This window comes from Schistocerca nitens, chromosome 1 (genome assembly GCF_023898315.1).
Source record: "Schistocerca nitens isolate TAMUIC-IGC-003100 chromosome 1, iqSchNite1.1, whole genome shotgun sequence".
Classification (NCBI taxonomy): domain Eukaryota; kingdom Metazoa; phylum Arthropoda; class Insecta; order Orthoptera; family Acrididae; genus Schistocerca; species Schistocerca nitens.
Genome location: NC_064614.1, coordinates 102337223 through 102351429, shown reverse-complemented (window position 1 = coordinate 102351429; position 14207 = coordinate 102337223). Strand labels below are relative to the sequence as shown.

At 42.1% G+C, this 14207-nt stretch overlaps 1 protein-coding gene across 1 annotated transcript in view; it reads right to left on the bottom strand.

The window, feature by feature from the left end:
- Positions 1 to 14207, bottom strand: part of LOC126251972 (glutamate receptor ionotropic, kainate 2) — a 403333-nt gene that overhangs the window by 58160 nt on the left and 330966 nt on the right. The gene's annotated exons all lie outside the window — the stretch shown is intronic.

The following is a 14207-nucleotide window of genomic DNA, read 5'->3' as shown; positions in this document are numbered from 1 at the left end:
TACACTGCTCAAAGGAATTAGGGGAACATGATTGGGGCGTCTGCCATACCCCATTGAGCAATAATTAAATACTGGGTAGGTTACATAATTATACCTTTATCATTCAGAAATTAAGAACACAAGAAACCATCATTACATCCTCAATCGTTCAAATAAAAAGAACTGAAATGTCCGTGAGGTTTCTAAAACAAAGTGGAAACACTAATTCTGGGTGTGAGCGTTAATCACTATCTGACACCTATGTAACAAACTCCAAATAAATCTGCAGGGGTCACACTATGGTATTCGTTCCCATTCTTCAGTGAGAGCCATGAGAGTTCTTGGATAATGTGTAGTGGGACAGGGCGATTACGAACACGTCTGTCGAGCATGTCCCACATAATCATGATGGGTTTTACGCCGGGACACACCACAGGCCATTCGACTACTTTAATGTCCAGGTTTCGCGAAGACGTCCTTGCTGACGACCGCCACGTAAGCATTAACTGTAAACTTTCGTTACTAACTCGAAAATGAAGGATTTTAAGACACGTGTTGATACGAACTTTTTTCTGGTTTTTGTGTGAGGAACCTGCACCAAAGTTTGTATAAGTACTTACGAAGCACCCTGCATATTTCACAAGCATTTAACATATTTTCCCACATATGTACATATATTTCGTCAGTATCTGTAGTGAATTTACTGCAGTTCCGTCTGAATTCTGAGGAAAGTTTTAATTCCGCCAGGAATCTCATTTCGAGACTGAGAGATGAATTTGAATGTGCATGACGTTTGGTGGCTAAACACGATGGCAGAAGGATGAACTTGCTCCAGTGTTCAATTTCACAATGTGGTTGATGCACTGAACAATTAAAAAAAAAGAGACAGATTACGCGCTATACTTTTTCCTCAATCTTCTGACTGGTTTGATCTCGCCTGCCACGAATTCCTTTTGCGTGACAATCTTTTCATTTCAGAGTATCGCTTGCTACTTACGTCCTCAGTTATTTGCTGGATTTATTACAATATCTGTCTTCAACTACAGTTTTTTACCCTTTAAACTCCCTACAGTACCACTGAAGTGGTTCCTTGATGTCTTAACAGATGTCTTATCATCTTGTACCTTCTTCTTGTTAGTGTTCTCCACATTTTCTCCGATTCTGCGGAGAACTCCCTCATTCCTTACCTTATCAGCCCACCTATCTTTCAACACACTTCTGTAGCACCACATCTCAAATGCTTCTATTTTGTTGTCTCCAGCAACCAACGTCTCACTGTCATAACGATGCTGTGATCAAAATACATTTTCAGATTTTTTCCCAAATGAAGACCAATGTTTGTCACTAGTAGAATTCTCTTAAGGAGATAAATACCATCACGTCTTTTGCCGACGTTTCTACGTACCAACTCTTCTCATCGTGTTCCACACTCCCGTCGGCAGTAAGGGTATCTTACCTCCAAAGTATTATTTACACTAATATGAGTGATAAATGCGCCATATTTTGACGAAATTGCTCCAGGCGATCCTGATTTATCGTTTTACGTCATACTTTTTCACCCCAAACCCTCAAACAGTGCGGTGCTCTGTGTGTCTTACTGTCCCAGTAAATTTTGGAGCATATAAAGTGATACGGTAGGAGTACCATTAGGCGTTACAGGGATATGCTTATATGTACCCCGTACCCTTCTCCCCCCCCCCCCACCCCCTCAACCCCTGGACCGAAATCTAGGAGTCAAACGTCATCGTGACTGTCTCCTAGAAGCCTAGCGACCTCGAAAACTATTTTCGTCTACAGCCGTTTGCAATCCGAAGTTGAACTGTGTGTGTTACCATGATACACTTTTGTAGGTGCATTAATGACATATGTGGATAATGTCTGAGAAATTTATTACGAACAGAGTTAGTAGCACTGACATAATAAATTTAAATGTAATGCACGAAGCGGTAGTTTTTTAAGCATTTCATTGGCTGCCTAATAGTAAGGGATGCGTGTACCCAGTTTGGTTGAAATCGGTCCAGTGGTTTAGGAGGAGATTTGGAACTTACACCTACACAGACACGCACGCACACACGCACACACACACACACACACACACACACACATACATTAACCTTTGCAGCTTTGTGCACGACAACTGACGAAAGTTTCATCCTAATCTGATGAATGGTATAAGAACGCATGGAAGATGAATAATCAAATAATCAGGACACAAAGGAAGTAATGACATTAGCTACTAGCGGGACTAAATTAAATCAATGGGGAAAGGTGAAAATTTATGCTGGATAAGAATTTGAACCCGGTCTCCTGCTTAACGGGCAGATGCGCTGACAATTTGACTAAACGCACACAGTGGTTGTCACAATTGCACGAACTACCATAGCACGCTTTCCGTCAGACCCACATTCTCAACTCATCCACACACTACTGACGTAGTGCTGTCCCTTGCCCATTATCCTCGTTACTCGCAGCATTTCGCCGATTCTTGTAAGATTTCGAGCGTGGTGTGCATCTGAACTGAAGTGGTCAATTGGTCATCGTCACCTTAATTATACATGTGTGCTGCCTATTCTTTCGGACGTGTTCGAAGGAAGAGACACCACGTATAAAACATATATTCATTTTCGTGTATTACATTTATTGGCGCACTCATTTTGAGATGGCACTAATTATTATAACGATTTACGCAAAATTTTATAAGTTTGTCAATTGTAACGTCCGAGAACTTGACTAGATACGCTGCAGGTGTTCTGTTCAATTACTACTGCACTCACCAACAGAAAGCAGTTTGCTTTCAGACAACTCCTACTCTTTGACATTATTAATAGGGATATTTGCATAAACGTCGGCTTCCATATCGCTTATGCTTCATCTGACGGATACCTGCTTTTGGCAACCACTTCATTGCACATTGTTAGGAAATTGGGCGAAATTTCTCACTCTGTATACACTCACGTCAACTAAAAATGTAATCTTGTAGTCCTTCTAATATATTGTATACGCATCATGAGTGAAACTTTGTATTTGCTAACCTTCTCAATTCTGCAATTTTAATAGCTACCAATGTTATAAATCCGTTTCCAGTTTATCTGGTATGGTTTAAACATCCTGCATGTAATGATATCTATTAATAGAGACACGTAACTGTTATAGAAGCCTGTTTAGTATCTATCTGTACAAAACTAAGAACGAGAAGCATACACCGTGGTTCCGTGATGGGGTTACAGACTACAGGATGATCGAGAGGTATCAATTAGAAGCAACGGACCCTGCTCCGGAAACGACAGTGTCAAAAGTTATAATAGTATTTTCGCTTAAAAATTATACGCTTGTATGCATCCATGTACACAGTGTTTATCAGAGACGTCCTACACAGTTTCGTGGAATATATACGACTTCTATTCGTCGACGGGTGTGGTTTCAACATGATGGAATCCGACCCACCTTTGGATTGGGGGTTCGTGAACACCTGGATCAGACATTTCCCGAAATGTGGATAAGCAGATGTCATCGTGTACAGGCAAGTGAAAAGTCTTGTGTACGAAACGCCTGTCGAGATTGAAGAGGATCTCCTGGCAAGGGATTCACGGTTCCCACGACACTGTTCAGACGACACCGGAGATGTTAGAGCGGGTTCGACAGAACTTTGTGCGACAATGCCACGCCTGCATTGACGCTTGAGGAGACTATTTTGAACAACTTTTGCAAATGTAGCAGCTTGTGAAACGGAATTTATTATTTCTGTACCGTAGACTTAGGATTTTCGGTCTCTCTGTCATCAACTAACGTACTCCATTAATAGTCTACCTACAGGGGAAACTATCTGATGGTACCTGGCTCAGGCGGAACGTGAATATATTTTACCTTATACTTTTCGATTCGCTCTATTCTCGACTAGCGTCACTCGGATGAAACTGATACATTTGCTCTGTCTCCGTAATCCCTGAATGTTTGTGACGTCATCACGGAATCATTTGAGTTGAAGACGGACTCGTCGCTTAATTCTCGCATTATATTAGTTTTTCTGATTGCAGGTTGTTTTATTTCTTAAAACATTTCAAGAGAGTGGTACGTCACTATAGATCTTCGGATTTAGATTATGACTTTGCGGCGGCGCGGTTCTTTCCGATCCTTTTCGACGAGCCTTCACCTACCTGTGAACAATGTCTCAGCAGATCATCAGTAGGGAAGCCGAGTGAAACCTACTGTACTTCGACGTGAACCAGGCTGCAATTAAAGTCACTACGTTTCGGGAGAAAGTTTTCACACTAAATGAAAGGTTGGAAATTTTTTCTTAATTAATATATTCTGAACGTTAGGTGAACAAGTATCACTGCCACGCCCGTGCTAGTCTTAACGCAGTCACTCACTATCCCTTTCACTCACGTTAGCAAGTTTATAGTGTTGCATTTCCCGAAAACGTACGCGCAGTCCGGAACCGTGCGACTGCTACGGCCGCAGGTTCGAATCCTGCCTCGGGCATGTATGTTTGTGCTGTCCTTAGGTTAGTTAGGTTTAAGTATTTCTAAGTTCTAGGGGACTAATGACCACAGCAGTTGAGTCCCATAGTGCTCAGAGCCATTTGAACCATTTGAACCCGAAAACGTAATAGCTACAAAAATACGTATTGTTTTTGTTGAGAATGCTCGCCAAATATTAATTCTGTCGGTACCTAATGCAGTCACAGTTTTTAGCCACCGACCTGCTCAATACGCCACGCGGAATATATGTCTTTTCTCGTCACACTGTTCACTTAAAAATTCCGAAATTTCTACACACCCATAGGAATAATTATGCCGTCACATTACCACACTTTTGGTTTATGAAACACTGCTAGATCAGGCAACTTATCATTTCCATCGGAACTACTACTACTACTACACTGTTGCATGGCTTGGCTCCCTCTCCTCTCTAGAATACTCCAAGTCCTCTCTACCTGCAGAGAAAGGCGCGCGAAGAATATTGCTTTACCATTGGTCAGTTTACTCAACAGCCAATAGCAAAACAACATTCTCCCGCGTCAACCCGTGCTTTTCATCTATAACCAATCGAAAAATAGTAAACCTAATGACTGCACTTTTTACCGACGTAATTTGCCAATATTCTGAAGTTTTGTTTATGCATAAAGTTGTTTACTATTGTTATTTATACCTTCACCATCAACGTACTTTACAAATTTATTCTACAAAAATTCTCTTTGTCCACATCCATACTTATTCGAAATGTTCCCACACTAAATCCCACTACATAACTCGTTAAACAATCATCTTCATATTAACCTTAAACTACACTCACGCATTATTCATACTGCCAAAACACATTTATAACATTTTACCTACACAAAAAGACATAATAACACTTTATGAAAACACTAGAACAGTTTATGAAAAACATTCAATTACTTTAGTGCACTTTAGTGGGCACAATCGAAACTAAAATCACAGTCCCCCTATCCAATACTGTCCTCTATCGGCTGATACATAAACTACGTGCGCGTCCAGTCTCGCGTCACCATCTGTCACTATCCAGCTCTGAGACACATCTCCCGCTTAACCGCCTCCAAGGCAGGATCGGTATACGGCGCTACGCCTCAACTTGTTCCATACGTATGCGATCATTGGCGATGTGGTGCAGACGAATAGCCAAGTTGTGCATGACCCGCTGAAGTATCGGAACATTGATGCTGCCGATGACCTCCTGAATGGCTGTTTTCAACTCGGCAATGGTTGTGGGATAATTTCTGTACATCTTGTCTCTAATATAGCCCCACGAAAAGGAGTCGCATATCCGGAGAATATGGCGGCCAATCGGGGCACACGCCAGTGGCCTCTGGGTGCCCCACAGCCAGAATGCGGTCCCCACATACTAATTCACATCATGCCTGCGGCCAGTGCTGCAGTTGGAACGTACTACCACAAGCCGTTCAGAAATTATGACGATTTTATTTCATGCACTTCAATAACTGTCACCCTATAATATATATTTTCGATAAAAAAATTTCATGTACCCAGTGTTATAAGCTAACTGTGTTGCATCACTCCTCCTGTGCGTTTCTCAGAAGATTGTCGAACGTTCCCGTTTACCTTCATTTATTCTTGTACTGTACTTCTCACACGACTTTCTTGTGTTAACTACTGTCCTTTATTCTGTTGCTGATCCCTGCCCAAGGAAGTACAAGCAAAGGGGTTTTTACTTCATCAAAATGCTGAGCTCGTGCGATAGCAAAGCGAAAGTTGGTCTGTAAGCAAAAGTGATCATTTCCGGCGACCACCAGCTAGGAAGCTGTAATGCAATTCATACCAATTACCCCGGAAGTCACGATGCGCGGAGGCACGTGACCGGAAAGCGCAAGGTTCGCAGCTACGCGGAATCCTGCGTCTGGCCTGAAACGCTGCATTCTTCTTTTTCTGAGAAAGATTCGAGTTGCTTTTATCTCGCGAACGCTGGGATGCTCCTGATCTGGCTAGTTACAGTAGGTTGTTCTCTTTCATTTGGGTCAAGACAGCGTATGTCGTAGTTCTTTAGAAGCTGACGGTTATTTTGTCAGGTGGAACGACAAGTGTGAAACGAATTTTAAGATTTCGATTATCAACAGCGGCTGCGGATGTTCTTGACAGTATTTGAAGTTCCGCGTGACGTTTCCTCCGCTTGTAAAGGTTGACTAACGACGAGAACACGGCAAATGCAATCAGCAGATTTACCAGGAACTTTATTCCTTGTAAGAGGAGTAAAAATTAGCAGAGACGTGTCTCAGATTACCGGTAGATACTCAGTCGCTTCTGAAAAAACTACTGTCAAAGTTTTCACGGTGTTTTCGAGGTGCTTTATGCGCCTTTTATCGCGCGATATCCTCAGGCGAAATGATGACTCAGTAGTTCAGTCATCCGCCGGCAGAGGTTACGCACAGAGTTCCGCTATCGAGGCTTGTGTCGCATGTTGTGTTTACTTTGGCCGCTGCCAACGAGGGAAAGTCCCCATCACAGCCCCCTGAGAGATAATGGTAAAATGGCCCAGTGGATAGCTCATGAAAAGCTGAACATAGATCATGCATGAACACAGTAAGAAGGTGTACTGAACCGTGAAAAAGAAAGAAAATCGAAACAGTGAATAGTCGTAAGGTCAAGAGGTCTAACATCGAGCGAATTGCAAGAGTCATGGCGTCGTCGTTGGTTGATCACGGTGGTGGACTGTAGGGAGGGAACTCAAGTTTCAGTCTTGCTCGTGCCCCATTTCTTTTCCGCGACATTATCAACTTTCTGTACGGTCACTGACGTGTCTCCTCCTTTTGTAGTCTTGGCAATTGTCATACTATACATTGGTTATAGAATATGAGTCATCCAGTAAGAATATATTCCCATCGCAAGTAAATGAGATGAAAAGTGAGAGCAGGCGAGAGGTAGCATAGATCTCTCACAACAGTGAAAACAATAAAGAAATGGATATGAATTACGTTACAACAATGGAAAACAAGAGTCAAAACTTCTAATACGGAACGCAAGAGCCATAGCATATGGTACTTGTGTAGCACAAATAGGAGGTACGTACGTCTGGAGGTCTCTTTCTTGTAAGTTGCTGTCGCAAGCGCTCATTACAACACGACACCGACACAAATTTCAATACAGTGAACAGACACGTCAATAGGACGGACAGTGCGTAATTTTGCGAAAAAAAGAGGGGGGCACGAGGGAGGTTTTGAAGCCTGACGTCTGCTTTCGCGTTCCAACACCGTGACCATATAACCACGACGCCGTGGATACTCAAGTTAAATCGTTATGCAAATCTTGAGCTTGAACCGTTCACTGTTTCGATTTTGCTTCTTTATCTACAGTTCAATTCACTTTCTTCCTGCTTTCATGCTTGATCTTCATTCAGATTTTCACGGGCTATCCAGTGCATCATCTTACCACTAAATCTGAATGGTTCAAATGGCGACTTAACTTCTGAGGTCATCAGTCGCCTAGAACTTAGAACTAATTAAACCGAACTAACCTAAGGACAACACACACATCCATGCCCGAGGCAGGATTCGAACCTGCGACCGTAGCGGTCGCTCGGTTCCAGACTGTAGCGCCCAGAACCGCACGGCCACTCCGGCCGGCTCACTAAATCTGACGGGGTTGCGATGGAGATTTCCCCTTGTAAGTGAGGTCTTCTTTACAGACCAACAACGAGCTCAGCTATTACAAAACGACTTAACGTTTCAACTTTTGTTCAGACTTCGCCCCTTCAAAGGCGCTGCACACTGAATAATCTCTTGGTGACAACCTTAAAATAGCACCACAAGATCTAATCGGAATCCACCTGTCCATAGTTAGTAGTACAGTACACGCCAGAATGATTAACGACACGATGTGCGACAGGGTGCTGTAGGAGGCCAAACGAGGACTACGTTTCTGTTCATTCCGACTACAACCGTCGATCATGTCGGCCTTTTCGTACAAAAGATACGGATATTCGAATTGCGGTTCGAACTACCCGCAGACGCTGTAATTGAGGTGCTATGATCCTATGGGAACGTCCTGGAACATTATATTGATTACATGGATATGGTGTCTGTTCTCTCGGACATGTTGATGACCTGCAGCCGTCTAGAACGAAATTAGAATTATGTTAGTACCTTCAGCTGCTAACGGGCGTTGATATATATCAACTTGGACAGGTGAAAATGTGTGCCCCGACCGGGACTCGAACCCGGGATCTACTGCTTACATGGCAAATGCTCTATCCATCTTTTTCTTTTGCTTAATCTCATTTTGTTCGCTTTCGTTCGTTGCATCTGCTCGGGGCGTACGTCGTAAGACACCAGTTTTAGTTCGTTGTTGGTCTGTGAACTCAGTTTTTTTTATCACCCTCTGACCGAACAAGCTGAGCTACCGTGCCGGCGTCCATCTGATCCACCGAGGGCACAGAGGATAGTGCGACTGCAGGGGCTATCTCGCGCACGCCTCTCGCGAGGCCCACATTCTCACCTTGTACGTCCACACACTATATTCGTAGTGTCCCACACCAAAAAACTCATTACTCGTGGAAGACATTCTTACCAAGTCTTGTAAGAGTTCGGGGAATATGTGTGAATCCGCACAGAAGACGGAGGTCATCGCCAGTGTTGCCAGAACTATATGCATTATATGGATATGGTGTCTGTTCTTTCGGACATGTATTTGTAAGAGGAAAAAGTTAGAAAGTTATAGAACATAAACACTATGTAAATGATTCAGTTGGTACCAACAACAGAGTACATCAGCTGTGGGATTTTTCTTTGCGCACATTTGTAAGTCACATGATACGAGAAGGCCGAGTAATAAGTTGTTAATGGCAAACAGAACTGTCAGTGGTGAAGTGGTGCACGTAAATTTGCATTTCACGGGGGATCTCTTTATACAAGACCAAAGAGAAATATGTGTTACCAAGAGACGTTATATGCGTGATAATACAATTTCGCCTGGTGAAATAAATACAAAACTTTTGCACTAATATGTAATACGGACGGCGCTCTTAGTGGCAAGTGAGCTTAATTTGTGTACTCAGCCAGACGACAGCATAGAAGTGATGTGATGATCCGCTGAAGTGGAAGACTGTGTAGTGTTATTACTTGAACTCAGATAGTGTGTATCGCGCGTTAACTGTGGAACAGTTCACTGCAACGTTATGAATGTGACGTCACGTGTGACTATTACACGCCGACGAGAAGCTAAGTGCTTAAGAAACGAAAACTTTGATAAACACTTTGCAAACATGTGTAATTTACGGTATTCTGAGGACATTAATGAATTTGCGGAAGCTGAAACTAACATGAACGTGTTTGTGCAGGAACGGTGTTGGTGTCAACTGACAGTAGAGTGCATGAACAAAAACCATACACTAGACATTTTGTGGCGCTGTAGTCATGGACTGTGCTGCTGGTCCCGGTGGAGGTTCGAGTCCTCCCTCGGGCATGGGTGTGTGTGTTTGTCCTTAGGATAATTTAGGTTAAGTAGTGTGTAAGCTTAGGGACTGATGACCTTAGGAGTCAACTCCCATAAGATTTCACACACATTTTCAGACCTTTTGTATCACAACGCAAACATGTATACTATGTAACCCACAGCTGTCACCGAACAAACTAATGTAAGTTAGTGTTGCAAGTGATTACAACTACCTACTAATAAAATTCGTCTTAGGGAGTGTGCATTAAAAATTGTGTTACTGGCCCCAATCTACGAATGTTTCATGTAACCCCGTATCTTGAGCTGACTGGATCCTGTCGAACACAACCGGCCCAGAACTCTGCAATCTTCTTGCTCCATCGCATATCGTCGTGGCTCACACGTATGTAGATTTGTCAACATCGCGAGCACGCCGCCGTGACTGCTCTTCATACACCACACCAACGGCGAATGCTGCAGCACTACTGACTTCGCCTATAATGCGTCGCCTTTACAACTCTCGAGCAAGAATGAATAATGTTCGCCCGCATCTCGTGGTCGTGCGGTAGCATTCTCGCTTCCCACGCCCGGGTTCCCGGGTTCGATTCCCGGCGGGGTCAGGGATTTTCTCTGCCTCGTGATGGCTGGGTGTTGTGTGCTGTCCTTAGGTTAGTTAGGTTTAAGTAGTTCTAAGTTCTAGGGGACTGATGACCATAGATGTTAAGTCCCATAGTGCTCAGAGCCATTTGAACCATTTTTTTGAATAATGTTCAACTGAGTGACTATTGTAAACTGTTTCAGAAACGACACGTATTTCTGTAACGAAAACCCATACGATGATTCCTAAGTGTTTAATATGAAAATTTAAAAACGCAAAATAAAATCACAAGGACAAATAACTGTCAAAAATGTAAATTACTACCTTCATATTTTTTTCTAACCCCTGTAATTTGTTCATCCTAATTAATTGTAATAAGTGATCTGATTTTGTCAACGTGTAATGTTTTGAAATTCAATGAGAAAGGAAATGGATGCCTATGCCTTTCCAGTCATTTCGCCAGGTTCCGGCAGGATCGCACCCGAATGGGAAGGCAAATTACATTCCTGCCAAAGGCTCCAGCTCAAACGAAGGAAGCGATAGGAAAAAAAGGACAATCTAAAGACTAAAACTTAATGACGCGCTGTAAATTTGTAAAACATTTTACAAAGATTTGACTAACTTTTAAAAATTTAGGGGGCTGTGTAATGTTCCCCAAGTGTTAGAGGATTTCGTGAATGTGTTTTCGCGCTGTAGCGCTGAGACGATTTTATCGCTCCTTAATAGACACAGCGATTACAATAAACCTCTATGTAATTATATTATCTATGTAATTTTAAATGAACCGGACCGGCAACCTTTTGTTTTCTCTCTTCCTTTTCAGCCATTGGCCGGTACAGTCGCAATAATCTGTGTTACGTGGAAATTCTGTTTCTTTTTGTGCTCATTTTGAGTAACAATAAATATTTAATTTCATTTTGTTTATCATTACGACTAATCATACCTTTTTTCCTCAGCTTTTCTCATGATTTTGATAAGTAAATGTGGTTTACTTTGTGTGGGGATGTCTGTTGGTGAATGACCGCATATTAACGTCACCAGTCAGTTTAATACGTTTGGTTTACTTTAAAAATACAATCTGCATCTAGAATTTCACTTTTTGCGAAACGAAGTCCGATAGCTGTTAAGCGTAAATCACGTCGCAAATTTATACTCGCCAACAGACAATCCCGGTAGAGAATCTTAGGTAAAGAAATATGAATCATGATGTTGGTAATTAAATTCCAAAAATAAAATAAAAAAATAACAATAATAAAAACCACCACCATAGAGAGACGCTGAGTGAAATGCGTTTTGATATCAAGAGAGCAATTGGTGATGCCTTGAATGACTACCATAGCAGAATGTTGTCGAATAATACTTCACACACTCAAAGAGATTCTGGTCATATGAAAAGGCTATTAGTGGCACCAAAGTTAGTCTCCAGACTTCGCGAATGACACAGGAACTGAAACTGGGGGTAGCAAATGCTTAACTTAAATTTCAAATGTTCCTTTACAAAGAAACACCCAGGAGAACTGACCCAATTTAATCCTTGTGGCAATGAAAAGATGAATGGCAGTGGTGTTGAGAAGTAGCCGAAATGTTTAAAATGGAACAAAGCTCCAGAGCCCGATGTAAATACTCTCAGATCCTACACTGAATTTGCGGCTGAGTTAGCTCCCCCTCTAACTACAATCTGTCATGGATCCCTTGAACAAAAAACAGTGCTCAGTTCTTGGAAAAAAGCTCGGGTTACGCTCACCTACAAGAAGGGTAGGATAAATGATCCTTGACATCGGTTTATTGTAGATTCTTAGAAAATATTCTGAGCTTAAACATAAGAGGTATCTTGAACAGAATGACCTCCTCATTACCAACCAGAATGGATTCCGAGGACATCTATCATGTGAAACCCAGTTCACAGTTTCTCACGTGACTCACTGGAAGCTCGGGAACACGGCAGTGAGGTAGATGCTGCATCTCTTGATTTCCGAAAAGCATTTGACTCAGTACCACATGTTGGTTATTGTGAAGAGTACTATCATATGGGGTATCAAGTGACATTTGTGACTGGAATAAGGACCTTTTGGTAGTGCGCACGCAGCATGCTTTTTGGATGGAGAATCATGGTCAGATGTAGAAATCACTTCACATATATCCCACGGCAGTGTTTTGGGACCCTTCCTGTTCATATTGCACGTAATATCCTATTACTAGACCTCGTAGTTTTGGGTTCTAAAAATCTTAAATTAGGTACCTAAAATGGGTTCTACCACTTACAAAAATAGGTCATAAAAATCAGAAAACAGGTGACCAAAATTTGACATTTTATTGTCTAGAAAGGTAAATACAGGGTGATTCAAAAAGAATACCACAACTTTAAATATGTGTATTTAATGAAAGAAACATAATATAACCTTCTGTTATACATCATTAGAAAGAGTATTTAAAAAGGTTTTTTTTCACTCAAAAACAAGTTCAGAGATGTTCAATATGGCCCACTCCAGACACACGAGCAATATCAACCCGATACTCCAACTCGTTCCACACTCTTTGTAGCATATCAGGCGTAACAGTTTGGATAGCTGCTGTTATTTCTCGTTTCAAATCATCAATGGTGGCTGGGAGAGGTGGCCGAAACACCATATCCTTAACATACCCCCATAAGAAAAAATCGCAGGGGGTAAGATCAGGGCTTCTTGGAGGCCAGTGATGAAGTGCTCTGTCACGGGCTGCCTGGCGGCCGATCCATCGCCTCGGGTAGTTGAACCAATTTCAGACGATAAGGTTTCATAACTAACCTTTTTCGTAGGACTCTCCATACAGTTGATTGTGGAATTTGCAGCTCTCTGCTAGCTCTGCGAGTCGATTTTCCTGGGCTGCGAACAAATGCTTGCTGGATGCGTGCTACATTTTCATCACTCGTTCTCGGCCGTCCAGAACTTTTCCCTTTGCACAAACACCCATTCTCTGTAAACTGTTTATACCAACGTTTAATACACCACCTATCAGGAGGTTTAACACCATACTTCGTTCGAAATGCACGCTGAACAACTGTCGTCGATTCACTTCTGCCGTACTCAATAACACAAAAAGCTTTCTGTTGAGCGGTCGCCATTTTAGCATCAACTGACGCTGACGCCTAGTGAACAGCGCCTCAAGTGAACAAATGTACAACTAAATGAAACTTTATAGCTCCCTTAATTCGCCGACAGATAGTGCTTAGCTCTGCCTTTTGTCGTTGCAGAGTTTTAAATTCCTAAAGTTGTGGTATTCTTTTTGAATCACCCTGTAGATTGACAAAAATCCACATTATATTATTGTCCATGTCCATAATTACAGTCACAGTAAATAACTAACACTTTCTCCAGATTTTCCGTCGAGAAACTGCATCTCTTGTCTGTTAATAGCATCTTATATGCCGAGAATGAGCGTTCCATGTCAACAGATGTCACTGGAGCATATTTAAATGACGTTATTAGGCGCAATGGGACCGCACACGCGTGTTCTGTTGATTTACCAGCCACTGTACAGAGGGTGGTCAGTCATGGATGTTTTTTTTTTTTTTTTTTTTTTTTTGTAGCACTGTCTTTAGTTTCTCACTAACGTTCATCCCAACAGAACCGGGGACCAAGTTGATTTTTCTGTAACCTCTTCTATCAATAGCAGTTGCTTTTAGCCTGTTTTCCTGAACACTCTAGAGCTTTAATAGCAGGGACAAAAATTGCATAATGAGATTTTAT